The following is a 12,202-nucleotide window of genomic DNA, read 5'->3' as shown; positions in this document are numbered from 1 at the left end:
GTGTGGAACTTTCTGTGTCCACAGACATATGGAAAACGGGCAGACAGGGCGCAGTGTGGAACTTGCTGTATCCACTCACCAATGGGTGACATGGAGGCTGGGCTATGTGTGGAACTGTCATTGTCCACACACCCACGGGACACGGGCAGACAGGGAGCAGTGTGGAACTTGCTGTGTCCACACATCAAACAGACGGGTAGGCAGGACGCTGCGTGGACGTGGCTGTGTCTACTCACCCACGGGAGACATGTAGGCTGGGCGCCGTGTGGATTTATTGTGTCCCCTCACCCACGGGAGACGGGTGGCAGGGCGCTGTGTGGAACTTGTTGTGTCCACACACCCAGCAGAGACAGGCGGACAGGGCGCAGTGTGGATGTGACTGTGTAAACTCACCCACAGGAGACGGGCAGTCAGGGCGCAGTGTGGAACTGGTTGTGTCCACACAGCAAAGGGACACAGGCAGGCAGGGCGCAGTGTGGATCAGGCTGTGTCCACTCACCCATGGGAGATGGGCAGGCCGTGCGCTGTGTCGATCTGGGTGTGTCCACACACCCATGGGGGACGGTAAGACAGGGTGCCAGAACTTTGGTCTGAGACCTGACAATCCAGAAGCCACGCATGCTGCCGCGTGATGGCAGTATCGCGGCTTGGGACAAGAGGAGGCCCCACGGTGCGGGCTGGGGCTCCAGGCACCGCGGCGGGCGCTGAGGGTGTGGGTGACCCCCACCATGGGCCGCCGCCTCGCTCCCAGAAAGGGGACAGAACAAGAGGCAAAACAAAAAAAGAAAAAAGAAGAAGCCTACGGCACCCGGTATTCCCAGGCGGTCTCCCATCCAAGTACTAACCAGGCCCAACCCTGCTTAGCTTCCGAGATCAGACGGGATCGGGCGCGTTCAGGGTGGTGTGGCCGTGGACGGCGGAGTGCGCCCCTGCCCCGCTCAAGAAGCCGAGCCTCTCTGCGCTTCCCCGCCGCCGCCTCCCGCCCCAGGCCCCGCGCCGGGCCAGGCCTGTTGAGTTTGCCGGCCAGGTCCGCAGGGCTCCGAGGGACAGGGGTGACAGGCGGGGCGGGGCGGGCAGGGAGCGGCGGGCCAGGGTGGGGGGCTGTCTCTCTATACACACACACACACACACACACACACACTCACACTCACTCACTCACACTCACACAAGATGCGCCTCCACGGCTGGACTCGCCAAGGTGGAGACCTTCCAGCCCCCTTCCTCTCCCCACCTGGCCTCCTTCACCTCCCCGCCCCCCACCCCTAGCTCTTGATCGCAACCGCCACCACCACAGCCACCGCCGCCGCCGCCACCGCCCATTGCGCACGCGCGGGTCGCCTGGCCTTTGACCCCAGGCAGGGGCCGCCCTCCCCCCCAACCCCTTTCAGCTGGGCCCCCCACCCTGTGGGTGGGCTGCCGCCTATTCCCCTGGGCCAGGGCTGGGGCACAGCACATGGGGGAGGGGAGCGAGTGTATGGGGCGTCTCTCTCTCTCTCTAGGGATGTGTCCCATGGGTGGGATGGGGTGGCGTGGTTTAGGGGGCGCTGAAGAAATCAGTCCCTTCCATCTCCTACCTCTGGAAAACGCCCAAGCCCGTGGAGAACTGCCGGCACCGCTTCGTGGGGGCCGGGACCCTCCTCCGTGTCCTCCTGTGGCCCAGTCCAAGGGGCCTGGGCCTGGCCGGGGCTGCATTGGACCCCGACCACCCTGGCGTGTGGACTCACTAAAAATCGGCCATTAGATATTGGATTCCAGCTTCCTTGAGGTCATTTCACTAATGAGTGCACCGGAAAGAGTTTCCTAATCCATCTGTGAGGGTGGCAACTGAAAGAGAATTTTAAAGCTGACAGAATAGGCGAGGGAAGGCATAGGAGATTTCCACACCCAGTAAGGAAGACTTTCCCGAAATGGAAGAAAGAAACGAGCAAGCAGAGACACCGGTAGCCCGCCCGGAAAAGAGTCTGCCCCTTAGAGAAAGCACCCTGACCAGGTTCACCCGTGGGTGGGTGGCGAGCTAGCGGCATTCAGAAGAGCGAGGCCCGCAGTCTGTGCGGAAGACACCTGCGCACGGGTGTGTGTGGCGGCGCGATTCACAAGCAGCTCTAGACGTTAAACCAAGGAGAAGCCAGGAAGTTCCCAACGCCCCAGGTGTCCTCAGCCCACGACTGGCTGCTGTGGGAATGCGAAGCCCGGCTCCTTGTCTCAGAGCGGGGTTCCCAGGAGGATCAGGCTGAAGCTGGGACTTGGCCTCAAAGTGTCCCCTCGCATGGCCACCCCCTTCCCCTTCCTGCTCCTCTACTCCTGGTGCCCCTCCATCCAGGGGCCAGACCTTAAAGAGTCACCGCAAGAGAATCCTGGTCCCAAAGGAGCCTTCTGGGGGACCGGTGCTGAGAGAGGTTGTGGGCATGGCCCGCTGGGGCTCTGCCCGACCCAGGGCTGAGAGATGCCACCTCCCAGCTCTGGGTCCCTGCAGGAAGTGTTGGCAAGCACAGGGCCGGTCCTCCAAAGGCCCAGGTGCAGGGAGCCCAGGCCAAGCAGCCTGTGGAAGAAGCCACTTGCCGTGCCACCCCGGGAACAGTACTGCAGGCCCCGGCCCTTCCCACCTACTCCTCCTCCTCCTCCTCCTCCCCCCCGCCTCCCCCCCCACAGGGCACAGGGCTCAGAGACACCTCAGACTCTTGCTACCCAAAGAGCAAAGGGCATCAGTTGCTCCTCCAACCGCCCCCGCCCAGCAGACCACGTTGTCCAGCCAGCCCCCGGGCCTCCCTGGGGTGCCCAGCACAAAAGTGCAGACACCCACCGGACCCTCAGTCTCAGCTTTCGGATGTTTTTGCCACTCTAAGGACCCGCAGGCCAGCTGGGCCTTCGGGCAGGACAGAGAGCCCCGGAATCCGACGTGGAGAGCTGCGTGTACGTCCCCATCAGGAGGCGGTCCCCACCTCCGCGGCTCTCCCCTTGCGGGGAGCGGCAGCCCAGCCGGCAGCCGCAGGGCCTCAGGGAAGACACCAGGCTGGGCCCCCGCGGCACAGCGGGGGCACGTCCCCCGCACTCACGCGACTTAGGGACGGCTGCTGGAGACTGCTGCGGCCACCCTGCTGCCGGGTTTCTGGAGGGCTTCCTGGAAGCAGCGTCCACACCAAGCCCTTGGAAGGCCCAGGCGACGGAGGAGCCGGTCAGGCAGGGGCCGAGGACGGTGAGAGGCCGGGCGGGAAGGAGCGTGTCAGGCAGGGGCAGAGGACGGTGACAGGCCGGGCGGGGAGGAGCCGGTCAGGCGGGGGCCCAGGACAGTGACGGGCCTGGCCGGGGAGGAGTGCGTCAGGCAGGGGCAGAGGAGACGGGCTGGGTAAGGGTTAGGGTTACAGTTAGGGCACAATTCACAATCCCAAAGACGTGGAAGCGACCCGAGTGCCCATCCATCCAGGAGTGCATCAATAAAATGTGGCGCGTGGACACCACGGAGTGCCATTCGGCTGTGAGGAGCAGCGGTGAGAGGGCGCCTCTCGTGTTCTCCTGGCCAGAGCTGGAACCCGTTCCAGTAAGCCAGGTAGCCCAAGAATGGACACACGAGCACCACGTGAGCGCGCTCACCAGCTAATTGGTACGAACGGATGGACGCCTAAGTGGACAGAGAGGAATCACCTTCATCGGGTGGGTGTCGGGCGGGTGGGGGGAGAGGAGGGGCATACACATCCATTAGGCATGGGGTGGGTGCGCACCGACTGGGGGATGGGCGCACTTGAGGCTCTGACCCGAGGGGGGAGGCTGGGAGAGGGCAACGTACCCGACCTTAACATTGGTACCCCCACAATACGCTGGAACGACATCAGAGGTAAATGAATAAGAACACAGGGGGGAGGGGGGCACGGGCAACACATGTCACCTTAATACTTGGACTCCCATCATCTGCTTGAAAAGAGAGAGAAAAGAAAATGCAATCATAGAGATAAGAGACACTTTTTAAAAATAATGAATCCGAAGAGAAAAGTAAAAGGAGGCCTGTGGAGCAGGTCTGGGTGTGACTCCGGATCCCCCAACATCAGGTGCCACCACCAAAGATTCCTACGTGTAGCCCATAGAACCCCAAAAGCAACGGGACGAGTTCTGGTCACATACTCCCTCAAAATGACATCCTGGCCTTCTTCTGGAACTCCCTCCCCTCTCAGACTCTCAAGGTTTCCTCCAGCGTGTCGGTTCCCACAGAGCAGACCTTTGGTCTGAGACCTGACAGTCCAGAAGCCACGCATGCTGCCGCGTGACGGCGGTGTCGCGGCTTGGGACAAGAGGAGGCCCCACGGTGCGGGCTGGGGCGCCAGGCACCGCGGCGGGCGCTGAGGGTGGGGGTGACCCCCACCCCGGGCCGCCGCCTCGCTCCCAGAGAGGGGACAGAACAGGAGGCATAACAAAAAAAAAAAAAAGAAGAAGCCTACGGCACCCGGTATTCCCAGGCGGTCTCCCAGCCAAGTACTAACCAGGCCCGACCCTGCTTAGCTTCCGAGACCAGACGAGGTCGGGCGCGTTCAGGGTGGTGTGGCCCTAGACGGCGGAGGGCGCCCCTGCCCCGCTCAAGAAGCCGAGCCTCTCTGCGCTTCCCCGCCGCCTCCTCCCGCCCCAGGCCCCGCACCGGCGCTGACCCGCGCCCGGCCGGGCCTGTTGAGTTCACCGGCCGGGTCCGGCGGGCTCCGAGGGACGGGGGTGACAGGCGGGGCGGGGCGGGACGGGCAGGGAGCGGTGGGCCGGGGTGGGGGGCTGTCTCTCTATACACACACACACACACTCACACTCACACAAGATGCGCCTCCACGGCTGGACTCGCCAAGGTGGGGACCTTCCAGCCCCCTTCCTCTCCTCGCCGGGCCTCCTTCACCTACCCGCCCCCCACCCCCAGCTCGTGGCCGCCCCCGCCGCCGCCGCCGCCGCCGATTGCGCACGCGCGGATCGCCCGCCCTTTGACCCCAGGCAGGGGCCGCCCTCCCCGACAACCCCTTTCAGCTGGGCCCCCCACCCTGTGGGTGGGCTGCCGCCTATTCCCCCGGGCCCGGGCTGGGGCACAGCGCATGGGGGAGGGGAGCGAGTGTATGGGGCGTCTCTCTCTCTCTCTAGGGATGTGTCCCATGGGTGGGGTGGCGTGGTTTGTGGGGCGCTGAAGAAATCAGTCCCCTCCATCTCCTACCTCTGGAAAACGCCCAAGCCCTTGGAGAACTGCCGGCAACGCGACCGGGGGGGCCGGGACCCTCCTCTGTGTCCTCCTGTGGCCCAGTCCAAGGGGCCTGGGCCTGGCCGGGGCTGCATTGGACCCCGACCACCCTGGCGTGTGGACTCGCTAAAAATCGGCGATTAGATATTGGATTCCAGCTTCATTGAGGTCATTTCACTAATGAGTGCACCGGAAAGAGTTTCCTAATCCATCTGTGAGGGTGGCAACTGAAAGAGAATTTTAAAGCTGACAGAATAGGCGAGGAAAGGCATAGGAGATTTCCACACCCAGTAAGGAAGCCTTTCCCGAAATGGAAGAAAGAAACGAGCAAACAGAGACACCGGTAGCCCGCCAGGATCAGAGTCTGCCCCCGAGAGAAAGTACCTTGACCAGGTTCACCCGTGGGTGGGTGGCGAGCTAGCGGCATTCAGAAGAGCGAGGCCCGCAGTCTGTGCAGAAGACACCTGCACTCGGGTGTGTGTGGCGGCACGATTCACAAGCAGCTCCAGATGTTAAGCCAAGGAGAAGCCAGGGAGTTCCCAAGGCCCCAGGTGTCCTCAGCCCACGACTGGCTGCTGGGGGAATGCGAAGCCCGGCTCCTTGTCTCAGAGCGGGACAACCAGGAGGTGTGACGTACACCCCGGGGTTCCCAGGAGGATCAGGCTGAAGCTGGGACTTGGCCTGAAAGTGTCCCCTCGCATGGCCACCCCCTTCCCCTTCCTGCTCCTCTACTCCTGGTGCCCCTCCATCCAGGGGCCAGACCTTAAAGAGTCACCGCAAGAGAATCCTGGTCCCAAAGGAGCCTTCTGGGGGACCGGTGCTGAGAGAGGTTGTGGGCATGGCCCGCTGGGGCTCTGCCCGACCCAGGGCTGAGAGATGCCACCTCCCAGCTCTGGGTCCCTGCAGGAAGTGTTGGCAAGCACAGGGCCAGTCCCCCAAAGGCCCAGGTGCAGGGAGCCCAGGCCAAGCAGCCTGTGGAAGAAGCCACTTGCCGTGCCACCCCGGGAACAGGACTGCAGGCCCCGGCCCTTCCCACCTCCTCCTCCTCCTCCTCCTCCCCCCCCCCGCGCCCCCCCCCCCGGACATGGCACAGGGCTCAGAGACACCTCAGACTCTTGCTACCCAAGGTGCGAAGGGCATCAGTTGCTCCTCCAACCCCCCCCGCCCAGCAGACCACGTTGTCCAGCCAGCCCCCGGGCCTCCCTGGGGTGCCCAGCACAAAAGTGCAGACACCCACCGGACCCTCAGTCTCAGCTTTCGGATGTTTTTGCCACTCTAAGGACCCGCAGGCCCGCTGGGCCTTCGGGCAGGACAGAGAGCCCCGGGATCCGACGTGGAGAGCTGCGTGTACGTACGTCCCCATCAGGAGGCGGTCCCCACCTCCGCGGCTCTCCCCTCGCGGGGAGCGGCAGCCCCAGCCGGCAGCCGCAGGGCATCAGGGAAGACACCAGGCTGGGCCCCCCGCGGCACAGCGGGGGCACGTCCCCCGCACTCGACTTAGGGAAGGCTGCTGGAGACTGCTGCGGCCACCCTGCTGCCGGGTTTCTGGAGGGCTTCCTGGAAGCAGCCTCCACACCAAGCCCTTGGAAGGCCCAGGCGACGGAGGAGCCGGTCAGGCAGGGGCCGAGGACGGTGAGAGGCCGGGCGGGAAGGAGCATGTCAGGCAGGGGCAGAGGACGGTGACAGGCCGGGCGGGGAGGAGCCGGTCAGGCGGGGGCCCAGGACAGTGACGGGCCTGGCCGGGGAGGAGTGCGTCAGGCAGGGGCAGAGGAGACGGGCTGGGTAAGGGGTAGAGTGACAGTTAGGGCACAATTCACAATCGCAAAGACGTGGAAGCGACCCGAGTGCCCATCCATCCAGGAGTGCATTAATAAAATGTGGCGCGTGGACACCACGGAGTGCCATTCGGCTGTGAGGAGCAGCGGTGAGAGGGCGCCTCTCGTGTTCTCCTGGCCAGAGCTGGAACCCGTTCCAGTAAGCCAGGTATCCCAAGAATGGACACACGAGCACCACGTGAGCGCGCTCACCAGCAAATTGGTACGAACGGATGGACACCTAAGTGGACGGAGAGGAATCACCTTCATCGGGTGGGTGTCGGGCGGGTGGGGGGAGGCGATGGGCATCCACATCCATTAGGAATGGGGTGGGTGCGCACCGACTGGGGGATGGGCGCACTTGAAGCTCTGACCCCAGGGGGGAGGCTTGGAGAGGGCAACTGTACCCGACCTTAACACTGGTACCCCCACAATACGCTGGAACAACATGAGAGGTATATGAATGAGAACACAGGGGGGAGGGGTGCACGGGCAACACATGTCACCTGAATACTTGTACTCCCATCATCTGCTTGAAAAGAGAGAGAAAAGAAAATGCAATCATAGAGGTAAGAGACACTTTTTAAAAATCATGAATCCGAAGAGAAAAGTAAAAGGAGGCCTGTGGAGCAGGTCTGGGTGTGACTCCGGATCCCCCAACATCAGGTGCCACCACCAAAGATTCCTGCGTGGAGCCCATAGAACCCCCAAAAGCAACGGGACGAGTTCTGGTCACATACTCCCTCAAAATGACATCCTGGCCTTCTTCTGGAACTCCCTCCCCTCTCAGACTCTCAAGGTTTTCTCCAGCGTGTCGGTTCCCACAGAGCAGACCTTTGGTCTGAGACCTGACAGTCCAGATGCCACGCATGCTGCCGCGTGGCGGCGGTGTCGCGATTTGGGACAAGAGGAGGCCCCACGGTGCGGGCTGGGGCGCCAGGCAGCTCGGCGGGCGCTGAGGGTTGGGGTCACCCCCACCCCGGGCCGCCGCCGCGCTCCCAGAAAGGGGACAGAACAAGAGGCAAAAAAAAAAAAAAAAAAAAGAAGCAGCCTGTGGCCCCCGGTATTCCCAGGCGGTCTCCCATCCAAGTACTGACCGGGCCCGACCCTGCTTAGCTTCCGAGACCAGACGAGATCGGGGGGCGTTCAGGGTGGTGTGGCCCTAGACGGCGGCGGAGGGCGCCCCTGCCCCGCTCAAGAAGCCGAGCCTCTCTGCGCTTTCCCCCCGCCGCCGCCGCCGCCGCCGCCGCCGCCGCCGCCGCCTCCCGCCCCAGGCCCCGCGCCGGGCCGGGCCTGTTGAGCTCGCCGGCCGGGTCCCGTGGGCTCCCAGGGACGGGGGTGATGGGCGGGGCGGGGCGGGGGGCTGTCTCTCTATACACACACACACACACTCACACTCACTCACACTCACACAAGATGCGCCTCCACGGCTGGACTCGCCAAGGTGGAGCCCTCCCAGCCCCCCTCGTCTCCTCGCCCGGCCTCCTTCACCTACCCGCTGCCCACCCCCAGCGCGTCGCCGCCGCTGACGCTGACTGCGCACGCGCGCGCCCTTTGACCCCAGCCAGGGGCCGCCCTCCCCCACAACCCCTTTCAGCTGTGCCCCCCCTCGCCCTGTGGGTGGGCTGCCGCCTATTCCTCCGGGCCAGGGCTGGGGCACAGCGCAAGGGGGAGGGGAGCCAGTGTATGGGGCGTCTCTCTCTGGGGATGTGTCCCATGGGTGGGGTGGGGTGGCGTGGTTTGTGGGGCGCTGAAGAAATCAGTCCCCTCCATCTCCTACCTCTGGAAAACGCCCAAGCCCCTGGAGAACCGCCGGCACCGCTTCGTGGGGGCCGGGACCCTCCTCTGTGTCCTCCTGTGGCCCGGTCCAAGGGGCCTGGGCCTGGCCGGGGCTGCATTGGACCCCGACCACCCTGGCGTGTGGACTCGCTAAAAATCGGCCATTTGATATTGGATTCCAGCTTCATTGAGGTCATTTCACTAATGAGTGCACCGGAAAGAGTTTCCTAATCCATCTGTGAGGGTGGCAACTGAAAGAGAATTTGAAAGCTGACAGAATAGGCGAGGGAAGGCATAGGAGATTTCCACACCCAGCAAGGAAGCCTTTCCCGAAATGGAAGAAAGAAACGAGCAAACAGAGACACCGGTAGCCCGCCCGGAAAAGAGTCTGCCCCCGAGAGAAAGCACCCTGACCAGGTTCACCCGTGGGTGGGTGGCGAGCTAGCGGCGTTCAGAAGAGCGAGGCCCGCAGTCTGTGCGGAAGACACCTGCACTCGGGTGTGTGTGGCGGCCCGATTCACAAGCAGCTCTAGATGTTAAACCAAGGAGAAGCCAGGGAGTTCCCAAGGCCCCAGGTGTCCTCAGCCCACGACTGGCTGCTGTGGGAATGCGAAGCCCGGCTCCTTGTCTCAGAGCGGGGTTCCCAGGAGGATCAGGCTGAAGCTGGGACTTGGCCTCAAAGTGTCCCCTCGCATGGCCACCCCCTTCCCCTTCCTGCTCCTCTACTCCTGGTGCCCCTCCATCCAGGGGCCAGACCTTAAAGAGTCACCGCAAGAGAATCCTGGTCCCAAAGGAGCCTTCTGGGGGACCGGTGCTGAGAGAGGTTGTGGGCATGGCCCGCTGGGGCTCTGCCCGACCCAGGGCTGAGAGATGCCACCTCCCAGCTCTGGGTCCCTGCAGGAAGTGTTGGCAAGCACAGGGCCAGTCCCCCAAAGGCCCAGGTACAGGGAGCCCAGGCCAAGCAGCCTGTGGAAGAAGCCACTTGCCGTGCCACCCCGGGAACAGGACTGCAGGCCCCGGCCCTTCCCACCTCCTCCTCCTCCTCCTCCTCCCCCCCCCGCGCCCCCCCCGGACATGGCACAGGGCTCAGAGACACCTCAGACTCTTGCTACCCAAGGTGCAAAGGGCATCAGTTGCTCCTCCAAACCCCCCCCCGCCCAGCAGACCACGTTGTCCAGCCAGCCCCCGGGCCTCCCTGGGGTGCCCAGCACAAAAGTGCAGACACCCACCGGACCCTCAGTCTCAGCTTTCGGATGTTTTTGCCACTCTAAGGACCCGCAGGCCCGCTGGGCCTTCGGGCAGGACAGAGAGCCCCGGGATCCGACGTGGAGAGCTGCGTGTACGTACGTCCCCATCAGGAGGCGGTCCCCACCTCCGCGGCTCTCCCCTCGCGGGGAGCGGCAGCCCCAGCCGGCAGCCGCAGGGCCTCAGGGAAGACACCAGGCTGGGCCCCCCGCGGCACAGCGGGGGCACGTCCCCCGCACTCGACTTAGGGAAGGCTGCTGGAGACTGCTGCGGCCACCCTGCTGCCGGGTTTCTGGAGGGCTTCCTGGAAGCAGCCTCCACACCAAGCCCTTGGAAGGCCCAGGCGACGGAGGAGCCGGTCAGGCAGGGGCCGAGGACGGTGAGAGGCCGGGCGGGAAGGAGCATGTCAGGCAGGGGCAGAGGACGGTGACAGGCCGGGCGGGGAGGAGCCGGTCAGGCGGGGGCCCAGGACAGTGACGGGCCTGGCCGGGGAGGAGTGCGTCAGGCAGGGGCAGAGGAGACGGGCTGGGTAAGGGGTAGAGTGACAGTTAGGGCACAATTCACAATCGCAAAGACGTGGAAGCGACCCGAGTGCCCATCCATCCAGGAGTGCATTAATAAAATGTGGCGCGTGGACACCACGGAGTGCCATTCGGCTGTGAGGAGCAGCGGTGAGAGGGCGCCTCTCGTGTTCTCCTGGCCAGAGCTGGAACCCGTTCCAGTAAGCCAGGTATCCCAAGAATGGACACACGAGCACCACGTGAGCGCGCTCACCAGCAAATTGGTACGAACGGATGGACACCTAAGTGGACGGAGAGGAATCACCTTCATCGGGTGGGTGTCGGGCGGGTGGGGGGAGGCGATGGGCATCCACATCCATTAGGAATGGGGTGGGTGCGCACCGACTGGGGGATGGGCGCACTTGAAGCTCTGACCCCAGGGGGGAGGCTTGGAGAGGGCAACTGTACCCGACCTTAACACTGGTACCCCCACAATACGCTGGAACAACATGAGAGGTATATGAATGAGAACACAGGGGGGAGGGGTGCACGGGCAACACATGTCACCTGAATACTTGTACTCCCATCATCTGCTTGAAAAGAGAGAGAAAAGAAAATGCAATCATAGAGGTAAGAGACACTTTTTAAAAATCATGAATCCGAAGAGAAAAGTAAAAGGAGGCCTGTGGAGCAGGTCTGGGTGTGACTCCGGATCCCCCAACATCAGGTGCCACCACCAAAGATTCCTGCGTGGAGCCCATAGAACCCCCAAAAGCAACGGGACGAGTTCTGGTCACATACTCCCTCAAAATGACATCCTGGCCTTCTTCTGGAACTCCCTCCCCTCTCAGACTCTCAAGGTTTTCTCCAGCGTGTCGGTTCCCACAGAGCAGACCTTTGGTCTGAGACCTGACAGTCCAGATGCCACGCATGCTGCCGCGTGGCGGCGGTGTCGCGATTTGGGACAAGAGGAGGCCCCACGGTGCGGGCTGGGGCGCCAGGCAGCTCGGCGGGCGCTGAGGGTTGGGGTCACCCCCACCCCGGGCCGCCGCCGCGCTCCCAGAAAGGGGACAGAACAAGAGGCAAAAAAAAAAAAAAAAAAAAGAAGCAGCCTGTGGCCCCCGGTATTCCCAGGCGGTCTCCCATCCAAGTACTGACCGGGCCCGACCCTGCTTAGCTTCCGAGACCAGACGAGATCGGGGGGCGTTCAGGGTGGTGTGGCCCTAGACGGCGGCGGAGGGCGCCCCTGCCCCGCTCAAGAAGCCGAGCCTCTCTGCGCTTTCCCCCCGCCGCCGCCGCCGCCGCCGCCGCCGCCGCCGCCGCCGCCTCCCGCCCCAGGCCCCGCGCCGGGCCGGGCCTGTTGAGCTCGCCGGCCGGGTCCCGTGGGCTCCCAGGGACGGGGGTGATGGGCGGGGCGGGGCGGGGGGCTGTCTCTCTATACACACACACACACACTCACACTCACTCACACTCACACAAGATGCGCCTCCACGGCTGGACTCGCCAAGGTGGAGCCCTCCCAGCCCCCCTCGTCTCCTCGCCCGGCCTCCTTCACCTACCCGCTGCCCACCCCCAGCGCGTCGCCGCCGCTGACGCTGACTGCGCACGCGCGCGCCCTTTGACCCCAGCCAGGGGCCGCCCTCCCCCACAACCCCTTTCAGCTGTGCCCC

At 63.9% G+C, this 12,202-nt stretch overlaps 2 non-coding genes and 2 pseudogenes across 2 annotated transcripts; all 4 read right to left on the bottom strand.

Annotated features, from left to right (window-relative positions):
• Positions 1-796: 796 nt before the first annotated feature.
• On the bottom strand, positions 797-915 carry LOC142875695 (5S ribosomal RNA). Its single transcript, XR_012923000.1, has one exon. It is a non-coding gene; the product is annotated as a 5S ribosomal RNA (ribosomal RNA).
• Positions 916-4,420: 3,505 nt separating this feature from the next.
• On the bottom strand, positions 4,421-4,539 carry LOC142875718 (5S ribosomal RNA). The gene has a single exon (XR_012923017.1). It is a non-coding gene; the product is annotated as a 5S ribosomal RNA (ribosomal RNA).
• A 3,517-nt stretch (positions 4,540-8,056) lies between these two features.
• Positions 8,057-8,176, bottom strand: LOC142876270 (uncharacterized; annotated as a pseudogene).
• Positions 8,177-11,641: 3,465 nt separating this feature from the next.
• LOC142876269 (uncharacterized) lies at positions 11,642-11,761 on the bottom strand (annotated as a pseudogene).
• Between the last annotated feature and the right edge of the window lie 441 nt (positions 11,762-12,202).

The sequence above is a fragment of the Microcebus murinus genome, chromosome 14 (genome assembly GCF_040939455.1).
Source record: "Microcebus murinus isolate Inina chromosome 14, M.murinus_Inina_mat1.0, whole genome shotgun sequence".
Classification (NCBI taxonomy): domain Eukaryota; kingdom Metazoa; phylum Chordata; class Mammalia; order Primates; family Cheirogaleidae; genus Microcebus; species Microcebus murinus.
Note: the sequence above shows the minus strand (reverse complement) of the source record. Positions and strands in the feature narration are given on the sequence as shown.